The sequence below is a fragment of the Barbus barbus genome (genome assembly GCF_936440315.1).
Source record: "Barbus barbus genome assembly, chromosome: 39".
NCBI lineage: Eukaryota > Metazoa > Chordata > Actinopteri > Cypriniformes > Cyprinidae > Barbus > Barbus barbus.
Window position 1 is genome coordinate 12,479,738 of NC_136717.1, and position 16,607 is coordinate 12,496,344.

The 16,607-nt window shown below is 36.7% G+C and overlaps 1 protein-coding gene across 2 annotated transcripts in view; it reads right to left on the bottom strand.

Annotated features, from left to right (window-relative positions):
* LOC306858349 (synaptotagmin-1-like) overlaps nucleotides 1-16,607 on the bottom strand; it is a 202,638-nt gene that overhangs the window by 82,728 nt on the left and 103,303 nt on the right. For both annotated transcript variants that reach the window (XM_079398850.1, XM_079398848.1), the window contains exon 3: nucleotides 14,479-14,563. The gene's annotated coding sequence lies outside the window, so the exon portion shown is untranslated. The remainder of the gene's footprint in view (nucleotides 1-14,478; nucleotides 14,564-16,607) is intronic.

Here is a 16,607-nt window from a genome sequence, read left to right on the forward strand (position 1 = left end):
CTGTACAGTGGAGCTGGGGAAGGTGGAGGTTTTCAGTAGAACTCTGAAAGAGTACTGCGAAAGGCTCTAGTGAATGCTAACCAGCCATTTAAATGTAAAGCAGCAAGCTCACTGGCTGCGTATCCAACATGAACCAATCAGATTAGTAGTATTAGTATTAGTATTAGAAGTAGTTTAACATTTCTGTAAAGGACCAATCAGCCTGCGCCTTCTAGAGTTTCATGACAGAACTGGGTATTTTGATAAAATAGTGCCTAAATTATGCTATTTAGCTACTAGTTAACATTATCTAATGGTTAGTGGCATAAATTATGTCAATGGAAAAGGAAAGTCATTTCCAGGAAGTGCAAGGATATGCATTTTGTTTTGATTATGATTATGATTAAAAAGATAAAACCATACACCATATAAATATAATGTAAACCATTTATCTGCACTGTATTGTTAAGCAAACCATCCACAAACCATCCTTTGGTTGATTGTTTGCAGCACCATCAACATTGTCCTGTTTTGAGACATATCAACATAGAACATCTATTTATCTGACCAATGGCAGTGTTTGGGAAAATTATTTTTATAATTCCGCTTAAATATTATCAGTTTGTATAGAACGACTTTTTTTATTAGATAAAGGAACTGGAATCAGTGCAAGTGAGACCATCCTTTCAATATCACACAATAAGATGGTAATGCAGCATCCTTTTAGGAAAGCCATCTCCAAACATCTCCCTAAATGTGTATGATGTAGCGTTCGCGATGGTATAGGAAGGAACAGGAAGTGTGTGTGCTTACACAGGCAGCCAGGCAGGAAATCAAACCCAGTGCAAACAGACTCAAAGCTTAATGATTACCCTTGTTAAGCCGTCTGCTCAAAACAGCAAACCTTTAGAGGGGGACGTGTCTCTTGCTGTCTTTTTTTATTTAAACAGATGTGTATTGGATCTCACAGTGCACTGCAGGTAGATGGTTTATATTCAGCTCCTTGACAGAGAAAATTGAGAGTCAGCCAACTGGCGCTAGAGGAGAGGTGAAAATGACAGCGACCTGTGCGTATGCTTGCCACATAAATGTAAGCTTATTGATCCAAGGTGGGGGGAGTGTGGGATTTTTCCACATATTCACCTCTGTGTTTTGCTAAAGCTGTTATTATCTCATGCCACATTGGGTTTATCTGCCATATCTCTCCAGCTCACAGCATACTACATGCATGTATACTCCCCATGTTGCTTCAATGTGCAGGGCAAGTGCACATGCTTCTCTCGCAGTATCCACAGAGATCTACCACTTAAGATGATGGATTGCTCAAGGTGTAAAACAATAGAGCAACATTATCAAATCTCACATATCAGTTGCTGCTAAGAATCAGCATGGATCCCATTGCATAATCAGTGACAGCTGATCACTATGCAGTTTACATAGAGCATAATACTGCCCTCTTGGGGACGCTGGCTCAAAATGAACAGACTGTTGTATGACCTCTGAACTAGAGTTAAATCAATAAGACAATGTCCACCTTGCAAACAGTATCCCAATCTGGGATCTCAGGTCAGATGGTTATTGGGTTGCTGACTGATTGAGCCTCTCTACTCTTTAAAGGCATAATAGCTCAATTCCCATGGGCACATCTGTTACCGTGGCAATGTCTGTATACACAATAAATACCAGACATTGCTATAATGTTCTGCAAGCACAATGGAGCTTTTAAACTGGACCAGATCTTTTGGTATGGTCTATTTATTTTACAAAGCAAAGATTTAATCTGTGGTGAAGGTCCTATATTCACAGTGAGTAGTCATGATTTGAACTGAATAAATACAATTAAATAATGGCTTAACTGAGGCTACATGAAAAGGACAAATTAGCTGTTCTTAGTTATCTTTCAATAATATTGTCATTTCCACAATTTAACTACATCCATGCTTATACATTAATATTTTTTTGTTTTCGAATTTAAAGCTTTCGAATTTAATAAAAAATATTTTAATTTATGTTCTGAAGATGAACAAAGGTCTTATGGGTTTGGAACGACGTGAGGGTGAGTAATTAATGACAGAATTTTATTTTTGTGTGAACTGTCCCTTTAAAATGAGAGTCTGCAAGATGACTTAAAATCTGGACATTTTCAGGGATAAGAGAAGAGATATTCTGATGAATAATATCAGAACAAATCGTTATTTTTTTGAATGAAATGTTTTAATCACTTTTAATGTTTTAATCAACGTTTTTTTCATTTATAGTAATTTCATTGTATGTAATTTATGTGTTTACGCCAAAGCTCCTAATTAATATTCATAGTAGTAGTGCTGTCAGAGCATCTCTATTTTATTCATTCATTCAAACTATGGTCTGGAATGAGCACAACAAGCAACACACACAAGCAAATCCTGTTTATCACTCAAATTCATTTATAAAAAGAAACAAAACATTTCTGAAATGTGAGCTATAAGAAAAAAAACAATGTTATTGAGAAGACAAACACTGGACTGTCACAGGTAAGAAGGGAAATTTATTTAAATATTATTTGCAATGTGCATTTGGAACATTTCAGCAGGTTTAATATAATACATATTAACGCAGAGAACACGATTAATTGTTTTAATCAACTGACAGCTCTAAATTTAGTAATCATCTGTGTTATTCTGTTTATTAGAAACACCTGAGCCATATTAAGTAGAACGCAGAAGTAGTTGTGCAAGTAGTCCATTGTATTGTGTATGTATCCACAATACACTGGCCACCTGGATATCAGAATCAATAGCAACCATATTTACTCAGTACCACGGTATTACTATATGATTAGGACTGGGCAGTATATAGACTTTGTACAATACATTGATATTCTTTATAAGCTATATTGTATGAGGCAATACTGTTTATATCAATATCAATATGAGCGCATCTGAAAAAGAGCGAAAAACACAGAGTGAGCGGCTGCGGGGCCAGTGCATTATCCAATTTGTCCTAAACATGAGACATGCTTTATATTCAGGGCTTTAAAATAACTTGTAAGATATAGTCAACACATGTAGTTTAAAGTGGTTGCCCTGTCAGATGCTCTGACAGACACATTTGCAGACAGATGGCTACCTGCACTGTTTAATGCTTTTGAGTTGTGATGTTTTCCTCAGTGCATATCTTATATTTCACAGGTACATTGTCCATCTTTAAACGTTACAAAGTCATGGAAATATTTCCATTTTGCTGTCAGGAGTGCATGCGTGCCAAACAGTGCAATAGAATAGGAGTGCAATAATTCTGACTAAAATACACATTTTGCTAAAATATTTGTTGTTGGACAAGTTTAAACCTACAAGTACTTGTTTTTATGATAGCGCTAATTATGAAGTGACTTTAATGGGGGTAATCAAACAATTAGTCTGTGCTTTTGTTTTTATTTATTTTCATGTTTTGTTTAGTTAATTTAACTTCTGCTTTAAAAAGAAATATGTTTGTTTTTAGATTTTATGCGATTTTAACCCTCTATACAGCATAATATATATATCACTACATTCTGTTACGTTTGTAATCCAGAGAGGGAAAACACGACAAGGCAGGCAGGAATAAATAATAAGTCTTTACTTGCGAAGAACAACGAAGGGTGTAACATATATAATCACGGACACAAACTGAACAGAAAGGATGACTTAAATAGTGCAGCTGATGAGGGATGGACAGGTGACGGAAATGAACTAATCAAGGCTAATGATCAAATGAATACTAAACAGAACAGGAACAAAACCAAATAAGGAAACCCAGGAACAGATAGATAAACCAGCAAAATATAGAACTAAAGTCCAAACTCCTAACACATACATAATATATAGCTTTATATAGTTATATACATAACATATTTAGATATATAGCTTTATATATATATATATATATATATAGCTTTATGTAAATAGCTATATAAAGCTATATACCTATATACATATATACATATATATATATATATATATATATATATATATATATATATATATATATATATATATATATACACTGCCCTCAAAAAACACCCCTGGCAAAGTGTATGCAATATATACATGTCTAAATGAATAAATGTAAATGTAAAAAATATCCTATTTCACTCATACATGTTGCATTTTAGTTTAAAATGAATGACAATTCTCATTGACTGCAACATAGAAAAAAGAGGTTATGGAATAATATTTAATATATACATGTCAAAGTCAGACATGCCCCTTTGCCAGCTGTGATGCCTGGTTACTGGTTTAAACTTGGCCCAGTTTTTTAAAAGATTTTTGGGTCAGCACACCTTAATACTGTAGCTTCAACAATTGATTGCCAATTCAAAGTCAATATTTGAATAAACTGACAGCTCAGATGCCCAGATTATGCAGAGCTGTAATAGCTGGATATTTTGATGAATCAAAAATTTTAGTTTTTTCTATGTATAAACCGTTTATGTAATAAAATATGTTTTCGTAGTTTGTGTTGTCCCTTATCAGTGCAAAATTATCACAAATTAAAAAGGATTCATGCCAATATTGTCCAAAACCCCACTTTTCTAGGGCGTTTCCAAACTTTTGGAGGGCAGTGTATATATATAAAGCATAAAAAATAAAAAAGATATGATTTTTAGGCCATATCGCCCAAACCTACAGATAGATACCATCAATATACTTTTTTTAAAGAGATTTTATATAGGTTGTATGTTCAAAAACGTGCCATCAATGTAATTTCTTACAGGAGCATGGAGAGCTATTAGGGCATCAGCTCATTCTCGAAGTCGGTTGCCAGGATTCAGCAAGGCAGACAGATTTGAAAAAATGGTCTAGAGAAGAGTGCTTAATACAATAATCTCAGATGTGCTGGTGACAGAGGAGGCTCTGCTTTAGCGCAGAACAAATAAATTAAGAATGGAGCTCTCAGCTGCCACATTAATGAGGTAAACCAGGAACACAGAGCTCACTTACACCTGCTAACCACAATTGAGTGCCAACTCACTGACTCTTCTTATATTAGAAAGTGAGAAAAAGAAAGTAAGAAAGGAAAGAAACCGAGAATGTGCTAGGGAAAACAAACATTGCCTATTTCAAACAAGATATTATTGAGTCTGCATGCTTGTTGCAAAAACGAACAAAGGCTTTAATCAATGTTCCATTCCGACAAATCTAATTTTCGACAAAAGTTTTTGTTGGGAAAAAGTATTTTTCATAATCCAAGACTACCATGTATATATATCTGGGTGCAGAAACAATCGAAAAAGTTGTCAAATCTAATCAGTTTAGCTCATGAAAATTAATTAGGTTGTATAAAATTCCAGTAAATATGTAAATGATTTATTTATATAGTACAACCCATGCACAATGACACTTTGAAATGCTTTACATAGGTTAAAAGAGAGCAGTTAATCAATAAAATGCATTTAAATTAAAACTATAAATTAATAAAAAAATATATCATTAAAGATACATTAAAGTAAAGAAGTAGTCCTAACTGATTTGCTAAATATAATATGACAAATCAGCTAAATATTGCTGATTTGTTTGTATACATTAAATCTACTGCCACTGCAACAAGAAAGAAGCTTAAGTCTGGTCTTAACACCATATGCATCAGACTATTGCACATAGAGTTTGCACATTGGCCGAGCAAAATTATTACGTCCTAAAAAGTGGGTTTCACACTAACTTTCAAATTTCTCAAAGTTATGAAGGTCGCAGCTCCCTTCCAGAGTGCCATTAACATTGAAATGCCACTCATCTCCTCAACCCAAGCCCCTGAATACTACAATATCCTCCAGATGCAGACAGGATTTGACACCTCCTTGAATGTACAACCACAAAATGAGTCTCTAAAACAACCCTGAAAGTATGTCTCCAACTGGAGCAAGGCCAAGACATATGAAGACTGCATAGAAAAACGGAGTGCAAATGGAGGAAAGGCCTTGATCAAAGCATATCTCCTGAGCAAGGACTCTCAGCCCAACAAAAGGTCAAGGGTACTTTAAGCTGTGAGAACTGGATGCACCCACTGAGCATCATTAACGTGAGTGCTTGCCTGTTCTCAACTTCCATACAGTATACGCACTCTTAGTTGAACAATATACCCATTAGGCCACTGCTAATGAATGGAGGCCTTTGAGAGATGTGCTTTTGCATTTTGTCGCAAGTGTAGGTTTAATTAAGAGAATAAAATTGATATTCACCCCTTCGTTTGTTTCCTAAAACAGTTGGGTGTCACACGAAAAACATTCATAAGTTTGTTCGTTCCATGGTGGCTTTGCACAATTTTGTAGACATTTCAAAACTGGCAAATCTAACACAATTATAATCAGTTTAAAATGAGCTTAATTGATAGAGTGTGTTTGCGTGCGAATCTGGAGCAGATACATGCAGAAGATTTTAAACGCATTTTAGGCAGAGAAACCTCTCTTAATTACTTCCGATAGTTTAATTATGCTTCCCGTTTGCCAGGAGCATCAACCTGCCAGATTCAAGCGAAACAGCTTTATTTTCATCATCTCCTCACTATTTCTTTCTGTCTTTCTGTGGATGCCTGGGCACCCTCCATGTTTTCTTCGGTGAACGCAGGTGTTCATTTCAGAGTCATCGCTGGCGAACACTACCAAACTAGATGCAAACACACAAACATGTGCGCACACCCCCTCTCTTCTCCTCCTGACACCTGTGGAGGCCATTGTTTCTGACAGGAGAGGAGGACACGCTGCAGATGTTGGGATGGTAATGAAGTGTGAGAGAGGAGACATCCAGGATGTCCATTGTAATCATACTCCACACTTCCAATCCTTGGCTCAATTACTTAATTAATGCAGATCTGGGTAGGTTGGAGATGTGTAAACCCAGATTCTGCCATTTTGCAGTTGTCCATCCTAGTTTCAAGGCCAGTTTGAATTTTAGTAACTGTTCCTGTTCAGGATTTATTCCAACACAAAGCTAATAGTTGTAGATGAAAGCATGGTTCAACAAAGATCTAGATGTAGTACGTTTCCTTTGCCCGTCAGCATCTGGTAAACACCAGAGCTCTCCACGTTAGCGAGGAAGACTGAAGGAGACGGTCCCACTGGGAGTAATTTAATGGAGGCATCAGAGAGTTGAAGTGAGCTGCTGTGATTTAACGTCTAAAGAGCCGCCTCATTGACCATTCCACTCAGGGTGAGCAATTAAGACTTTTTCATAGCCCCTATTTGACCCCAACGACCTCAGACCGAGGGGAACTCCACAACTGTACTGCAAACAAAGGCTCTCGTTTATATACACTCATATATAGTGGCCCCCTCTTATATGCACTACACATTTTAAACTCTATTTAGCTCAATGACAAATAAACCATCACAATAAACAAAAAAATATCATTTAAAACATGCATTTTATTCATGTTGGTCTCAAATGGTTTTGAAAATGTTTTTAAAAAAGTTTTAAAACCTAGCCTTGTCATAAAAACAAATGTTAGGAAACGTATTACCCATATCATGTACTTTAATGAGGGTCTGCAAGAGTCATTTCTTTTTCTGAAGAGTCATTTTTTTCTGAATGTTGGTTGAACCGCAAGACTTATGTCCTCACCAAAAAGAACAGAATTAACATAAATTCAAAAATAAAAAAGCTCATTCTAGAAGAAGGTTATACAAGTCATTGTAGCTCTGAATTGAATTTTTATGTATTTTTGGAAATTAATGGAAATTAATAAATGTGTCACGTCACTGATCCAATTATCAAGCACAAACCGGCATAAAAAAACACTCTGTCTGGACAGGTGAGGCTATATTTGTCTGTAGGTCTGTACAGCAGGATCAGCCCTGTGGATTGGGTCGAGGATCAGGTCGGCTTTGGAGAGCACTCATTAAATGTGTTTGTAAAGAGTCTGATAATTAAATTATCATGCATACAACTGCTGCACCATCCGGTTAAATCCGGTGAAAGTAATGAAGCTGTGCATTAGAATCAGCCCCCGGAATTCTGGAGTTTCTTAAACTGTAGCCTTGAAGTCGACTGATCTGAAAATATTCCTAAAGAGTGACGTCCATTCGAGTGTTGGAGGACTGAAGGCCTCTAGGAACAAATGGGTCTATGAAATACGCATATAGTTGCGTCAAAGCAAACAAACATTCTGAAATTCTAAGTGTTGCATTGTGATGAAACACAAAGAGAGAGAGTCAAAAGAAGAAAGAGAGGGACTGAGAAAGACACAGAAAACTGATGGAACCTGGAGCAATGGATGAGAGAGAGATAGCAACCCACACAATAATGCGTCCGTTAATGTAACAGAAAGATTGGGGGGAAAAGAAAGACCGCAAACGTTTCATAGGTAGTGTATATAATACCCTTTGACTAGATTTGTCATAAGTTCACTTGAATCAGTAATCAGTATTGATTCTTTACCACAATGAGAACAATTTATGCAGCTGACTGTCATACATCATGTATGACTTTTTTTCTTCCATAGAAAACAAAAGGAGACATTCTATAGAAAGTAGCTGTTTTCCGACAAAACCATTTAATGATCAGGAACTGTCAAATGTACAAAGGATCATAGAAGTACCTTTAAAGTAGTCTACAAATTTTCTACTAGCCAACTAGACATTATGACAGTTTAATTTGAAAAACAGGTAATTTGAAAAACATTTGAAATAACAAATGAAAATGTTTAGTAAATGCAAAAAGAATTTTCATTTTTGAGTGAGTGAATAAAGAAACTTCAAACAAAATAATAATAATAATTATTATTATTATTATAAATTAATGTTGAAACTTCGAAAGTTGAAATTTTGGGATTTTAACACAAGCAATATTCATTTATCTTCACGTGAACTTATAAAATTGCTATAAAATTGCCCGTCCACAGCAGTGAACTAGGTATTGGAATGAAATCACCTCTGTTCTCTTTGCCTGACGGTATTAATAAAATGCATGTCATGTCTTTAATTGCCTGTCAGTCCGAGATGATTAAAGCTACCAGGTTAAAGTCCACTCCTAAACTTAAGTCTTCAAAGCATATATTTGTTTTCCACTTTCTCAGAGGCTTTTGTAAAAGAACAGGCAAAACAGTGGCTGGTAGCACACACACATGCATGCAGCAGGTGATGCATGTGTGAGAGAACACAGTATTTTAACACTCCCCGGGATTCAGTATTAAGTAAACTAATGACCCAACAACACAGTCGGGCCTTGGTAATACATCACAACGCCTAAACGAATTGCCCTGTCCCACAGCAATGGGACATCGATAGATTCCTTGTAAAACACAGCAGTTGTGTGCGGAAACCTTCATAATGGGAAAACGTGCTTAAACATGTAAGTAGGTCATTGCTGAAAGGATCAATAACACTTGCTTTTGCTGCAGTCCACATGAAATCAAAATTGACCCCATTAACTATAATATACATAGCAGGTCAACACCAGTGTTTGGCACGGAAAGCTGATCAAATTTTTGCATGGTATTAGTCTGTTTAAACCAATGGATAAAAATAGCACAGACTCAATGAAAATGCAAATTCACTTTCTGACAGTAGGTGGCGCTTAAAAATATAATACCAAATACAAGAGGTACAGAGACAAAAGAGCTGCTTCGGGATTCTTACTCTGCTATAAAACAGTTTGCTCGTGAAGCTGTAGTCATATGCAACAGCTGCATCTTATTGGTTTGCTAGTTTTCTTCGCAGTGCAATGGAAAACCTTTAGAAAAAAAATGCATTGCATTGATGACATACGAATGTTCATGTTTTCACATGGGTTTTTACACCAAATACTTGTCTTGGTGTGAACAGGTTTTTCCCTTTTTTTTTACAGATAAATCACATTCCTGAAGCAAAATGGGGTTTGGGGATGACATGAATTGTGCTAACATCATGTGCTGAAAGTCTGGGAGGTGTTTGCCTGCCCCAGTTTTGCTATAACCACAGACAAACAATGAGTTGTGTGTTCACTTAGCAGATACAGCATAGCTGAGTGTGTATCTAGATTAATCTATCTAATGGCAGTGGCAAAAACCCTAACTCAAGTGAAAACTTTTCTTCAATTAGTTCTTACGCACTAATGACAGCAGGGCACATCAGTATGCACTATGGCTATTAGTTTGTCTTGGTTTTGATGAGATAATCTAAGCTGTAGCGCTCTAACACATGGCGACACATTGTAGCCCACATGGCTTTCACCATGGAGGTGTAAATCCATCATTAGAAGCACCATGTAAAACTCAACTGTGCTAATTCATTTATTGACAATGATAATCAAAATTGGCTCCCTTACAATTAAAGAGCTGGACTCAGAATTGATTTTTCCATACCCAACAGGAAGTTGATTTGGAATGAGAACTCGCATGACAGGAAAAAGGATTTACTGAAAAACCTCTTTATCAACATTCAAAAATTGCATTAACAATCTGATTGTTTAGTTAAAAATTACATATATGTGACTTTCACAGATTTACTTTTTAATTCTGCTTTCTTAAATTCAAATTCTGCATTCTGTCTGTAGATGAACTGATTCTTTAAAAATCACATTTATTTGAATTTCTTGGAATTTAATTTTAATTCTGCTTTTTAATTCAAATTTTTATTCTACTTGAATTCTGCATTATGTATTCTGTATGTCACTTCAGTTCAAATTAAGAAATTGAATAGGAATTTCCCTTGTGAAAAAGAAGCTTGTTTTCAATGTGCACTTGTTAACTCTTTAAGCATACTTGCAGATAACATAAAATCAATTAAATAAATGACCACTTAAGTGTACACTTATAATTTCATGACTGTTTCTTAACACACTTAAGCCACTTTTAAAAATTGCACTTTTAATAATTAAAACATAACTAACTAAATAAATAAACAAACAAACAAACAAACCTAAAAGTCAATTTTAAATCATTACGTTTAATAATATCTTGTTGAATTTTAAACCATTTGAACCATATGTATACTGATAAGTTTAAGTTTAGGTAACACCTTACAATAAGATTCCATTTGTGGTTTCGACATGAGTTAACTGCATTAGTTAAGATAAACTAACAATGAAAATACTTCTAAAGCATTTATTAATCTTAGTTAAAAATGTTAATTTCACCATTTACTAATGCATTATTAAAATCAAAAGTTGTATCTGTTATTATTATTTAAAGAGGTCATTGGATGCCCATTTTCCACAAAATAATATGATTCTTCAGGGTCTTAATGAAAAGTCTTCAACATACTTTGGTTAAGATTTCTCAATGGTAGTGTAAAAAAACACCTTTTGTACCGTCAAAATCAGCTCTGTTTTCAGCAAGCTCTTTTTTAGGCCATGTTGCTTTAAATGCTAATGAGCTCTGCTGACCCCGCCCCTCTCTTCCGTGGAGTGACGAGCAGACTGTAAACTTCAGCCGCAAAACTGGCTAACTAGCACATTATTAGGAAAGGCGATTTGCAAAGGTTCATAAAAAAACCCTTATTCTCACTTCTTCTGTAGATGAAGCTGGATCACGAATGATTCACGCGAACATAGACGCATTTAGGCAGATTGGGGATCGGTGCATTAACTTCAAAGAGAAAGTAACGTTAATCTTCTGTGTCTTCAGCGGTTCAGATGTCGGGAGTAACTGATGACTGCTATGTTCATTATTACATCCAACAACAAACACCTCAATTGCTTAATCAGAGACATCTCATCTTCCCCTGCACCGGAGTCGACACAATGGCGGACGGATGACAGCTCACTCAGGGCGGGTCTAAGGTAAGACAGCCTTGTCAATCAGCTATCGTGGGAGCAGCCTGTGCAGAACTACGTCATTCTGACAGGGCTCTCAGAACAGCCTAATTTGAGAAAGGGGATTTTAAAATAGGGATTTAAAAAAAAACACTGGGTGGATTTTTATCATTATAGGATGGATGTGTACACACACTTCCAACACACATTTATGTTCAAACAACTTGTAAAGTGAATTTTGCATCCGATGACCCCTTTAATAGGCCTGAGCTAACATGAAATAACAATGAACAGTTGTATTTTTATTAACTAATGTTAACAAAAATGAATAAATACAGTATCAAATGACTCATCACTGTTAGTTAATGTCATGTTCATGTCATATTAACAAATAGCAACCCTGGCAGCTAGTTTAATGCTACACCAACACTTGTTTAGGTCTAGAATGTGAAAGGAAAGTAGGAGATATGTGTAAGAACAACCATGAGCTCTTGTTTTTAACCTCATTGGCTGTAATAGCCAGCAGAGAATTGTGTTGTTGTCTCGGCTGTGCAGAAGACCCTGCAGGGACAAATGTGGCGGCATGAGAGTTCCCTGCCCAGTTGAAGCATCACTGTTCTCCTTCAAGCCCACGCTCTGCCACTTTGGATATGTCATGACCAATAATGATGAAAAATTGGACTGTTCGCACCAATCCAGCTCTGAGACCACACTCCGAGTCCTTCCACACTTACCTGGAGGTGCAGAGCCCCTTACGCTCAAAACAAAATACCATTTTAACAAGGACTGAATCAAACACAATGCTTTCCCAAATGGCTACTCAGCTTCCTTAATCATGCCAGCTGTTTAAAAGATGCTATGCTTGCAGGAGTATAGTGTTACTAATCATGGTAACACTTTAGTATATGACCAATTCTCACTATTAACTAGCTGTAAAGCAAGTTATAAAGCAAGTATTCTGCATGAGCATATTCTACATCCCTAATCCTACCCAATAACTAAACTTAGCGACCACCTTACTAACTATTAATAAGCAGCAAATTAGGAGTTTTATGAGGCAAAATTCGTAGTTAATAATTTGTTAATAGTGAAAATTGGACCTTAAAATAAAGTGTGACCTTAATCACAACCAGAGCCTTTACCCTACTGGATTACACACAAGTATGACAGTGCCAACTAATTATTTCCACAATTAAAATCTATAATATTAAGTGTATGTGGGTGTGTGTGTTTGCAGTTTTTTTGACCTTCTTTTTTGAACATCTACATAGTTTGACCTCCCAGTGTCCTTGCAAACTGTGTGGCATTTTCTACCTACTCAATTTGAAACTTTGAAGGACGACACGCTGTGTACTGAAATGAAATGAAAAGAACAGAGAACCACACAAATGTTGACATTAAACGGCTTTAAAACTGCTGAAATCCCTTGCTTTATCCTTTATCAATACAAAGTGTTTTTTTTTATTATTTTTTTACCATTTTCTGATGCCGAAGGGTAAAATCCAGCTTAATGTTGACTTCCCCCTCCCCCTGAGGACTGTAATATTTTCTTGACGGCTTGCCTATCCATATTTCAATAAGGTGTGTTTGTGTCTTCTCCATCCAGAGAGCGAAATCAATATTGCATTAGTCAAACTCTTTAACCCATGAAGGGGAAACGGATAGCTAAGTCACACAAAGCTTTTCACTCCGGCACCTCCCACATGAGAGCAAATAGACTGCTTAGAAATTGGGTTGCAGCCTTTGCATCTTACATATTGAATGAGAATGACAGATTGACAGAGGTAGAGCACAATGTTTTTATATTATTTGGAGCATGTATCGATTTCCTCAGTGACTCAAAATTAGGTATTTGAACCAGGTGGAGCTCTTGATGTGTGCACAGCTGAAAAGACCAGCAACAAAATATGTTTATGGAGACACAGCTTGACTAGCTTAACCAGCAAGACTAGCTTGGTCTGTTGAGTTCTGCTGGTCAAGAGCATGGTTATGTGTGTGACTTCCGTGATACTTCACAAGAATCTTTAGTTTAACATGGAAAATAAGTGGAGATTAAAAATGCTGGCGCCTATACAAAAAAAAGGAAAGGAAAAAAAGAAGAAAATCAGTTCTGTCACCATTTTCGTAAAATTCCCCGGAAAGGCTACAATCTCCAAAACTGCTGGCCAAGCTTACTTTTCAATAACATCTGTCAAATAACCAGTTTGAAAAAAAAGTTACTTTAAATTTAAGTTAGCTAAAACCAGGCTGAATAAATAAATAAAAAGGTACAGCCTCCAACATTTTTTTTAAATATGATATTTGATATATAAAAAATATCAATATAATTATTAGAATTGAAAGTTACGAAAAATAGCATCTGCAGTGTTTTACCTCAACATGTTCAGAATTTTAATTTTTGGTAAATATGAAAGAAATTTAGTTTGTAGCCATGCTGCATCATGCTTGGTTCGGGTGCTGTGAAAATTCATTCATTCTAAGATGGTCTTTTCAGTGAGATGTGTTGTAGTGGAGAAGTTTTGTGTGGAATTTTGACTTGCGTGTGTCATGCGGTTGTGTAAATTATCAGTGTATGAGGCATGTCTGGTGTGTATGGTTTGTTTAGATGCCATGTGTGTGTGCTGTGGTTGGCTGGGTGGCAGGTGATAAAGGCTGAGTGGACAGATAGGGGATGAAAGCCGTGCAGGTGTTTGGCGGTGAATGGACAAGGAACCTCTCCAGCCCCCTGGCATTTCTAATGAAACCAAACGGATGCATGCGTGTCTGTGTGTGTGTGTTCACGTCTGGTCTTTGAAGCCACAGGACAAAGACTAACCTTTAACTCAAGGTAGCTTGCTGCTGAAGCTGGCCTCAGACTCTCTCTCTCTTACTGAAGTCACAGGGAGCAGTGTTCTTCAGATCTGAAAATGAAAGAGCAGAGGTCAACAAAAACTAATATATATATATTTTTTTTAATCTATACATGATGAAAATCCTAGATTAAAAAAAAAAAAATCTTGAAAAGGAAGTCGATTCACTCTGTTGCCATCTTGGTAACATACACAGGAAAGCTGACGTTTTGGTATCATTTGCCAAATAAACAATGAATTAAAGTTACTGTTAAAGGCAAATGCTAAAACGAAATACATGAAATAATTTTCCCCATTGTTTTTTTTTTTTTGAGAATAAAGTGTAAAAAACTTTTTGAAAAATGTCAGACACAATATGGCTTGAGTCCTGCTTAACCTGTTTAACATAATGTGCAGAAACTTTCTTATGGCACAATCAATAGCCTCAAATGCAAGCATTATGAAATAACCCATAAAGCCAGTGTCATTTCCTCCTGTTGATTTTCCAATCAGCTGGGTAATCGCACTCTCTCAGTGGGGAAGACGAGTTTGGTATCGACAGGTTGGTTTCACAGCTGACGTCCTATGTGTTCATTTGCAGGCTACTTAAATTGTGTAATGTGCTGTGGAAATGGGATAAAGAGCAGTCAGACATCTTCACACCACAGGTGCTCCCAGTCATGGGCTTGGGCTAAAAATGCTGCCAATAGAGCAGGTGAACAAGGATGGAGTAACAACAAGAAGGGCTCTGGATAGTACACACCCAAAAAAAAATAAAAAATTCCAGTATGTCATTATTTACTCACCCTTGTGTCGTTCCAAACATGACAAGACAACATAGAAAAAACCTCATTATAAATTCACCATAAAATGCGGTCTATTATATTTTTCTTTTAAACTAATTTGAAATTATTTGGTCTACATTCATATTAATTTTATATTATATTAATATTAAATTTATATTAAAGTTTTCTGAAGTCATACATATGATAAGAAGTTATAACGGTAGGAAATTTTTCGCCTCTTTTTTAAATACAATGAATTCAGACATACTACTCCAGTTTTTCACAACCTGCATATATAGCAAGGAAGTCAGCATATTCGGACACGACTGTAAATCTTCCTCTCCACTGTAGTTCTACAGCATCGTTTGTGAATCTGCGTATTACAACTTGAACAACATGCTTTCTTATATATTTGTGAAAACTATTGTCATTTAGTGTCACATGGCTCCTGAACCTACTGATCTGGTGTACAGATGTGACTAAATGATTTGTTCATGAATCAGACTTATACAGTTTTCTGGCCAACTCACTGACTCAATGATTCGGTCGCAGCGGATGTTTACTTAACAGCTCCCTAGAGGGAAAGATTATCAGTGAATAATGACTTCAGTAGTGAATAAGATGGCAAGATGACAAGATGGCGCCGGTGTGTGTGGCGAGTCGTCTGTCCTGTTCATTTTATATGTTGACATTGGCTATTTTACTTATCTTAACATCAGTTTTAACTACTGTGAACTCTATACTGTTAACCTATGACCGTCAAACATTACTTGATATTGGAAAGTTAGTCTCTTATTCATCTGATGCCGAGTGGAGTGGAGCTTATACGCGTCCACCGCCGTTCGCTCCGAACATTCCCGATTTTCTGTGTCGACGGCCCTTCGACGTGCCGCGGAGAAGGCGTCGCAGAAGACGAGGGAAGCGGGCTGGTGTTACTACCAGGATTAAGTCCGGTTTACTCTCTGGATTTACTCAGCTTTCTGACTTTCCCTCACTGGCTTCTTGGCCCGCCTCTGGTCGTTATATGGCAAGACGTTCGCTGGAGCAGCCCTATCGGTGGATTCGTCCGATTGCCCCCGGCTTCCTGGATGTGTCTGCGCGCCCCATCTCTCCCCGGATTCGTGGTGGAGGTGTTAACCACGGCGTTCTCCGTCGACTGAATCGAGGTCATTCTTCGCCCTGCAAGTCCCCGCCGATCAGAATGGGATTACTTAACGTTCGTTCCTTGGTCAATAAAACTTTTATCCTGCACGATTTATTTACTTCAAAGGATTTGGATTTTATATTTTTGACGGAAACTTGGGTTAAAGAGGGAGATTTCAGTCCCTTTT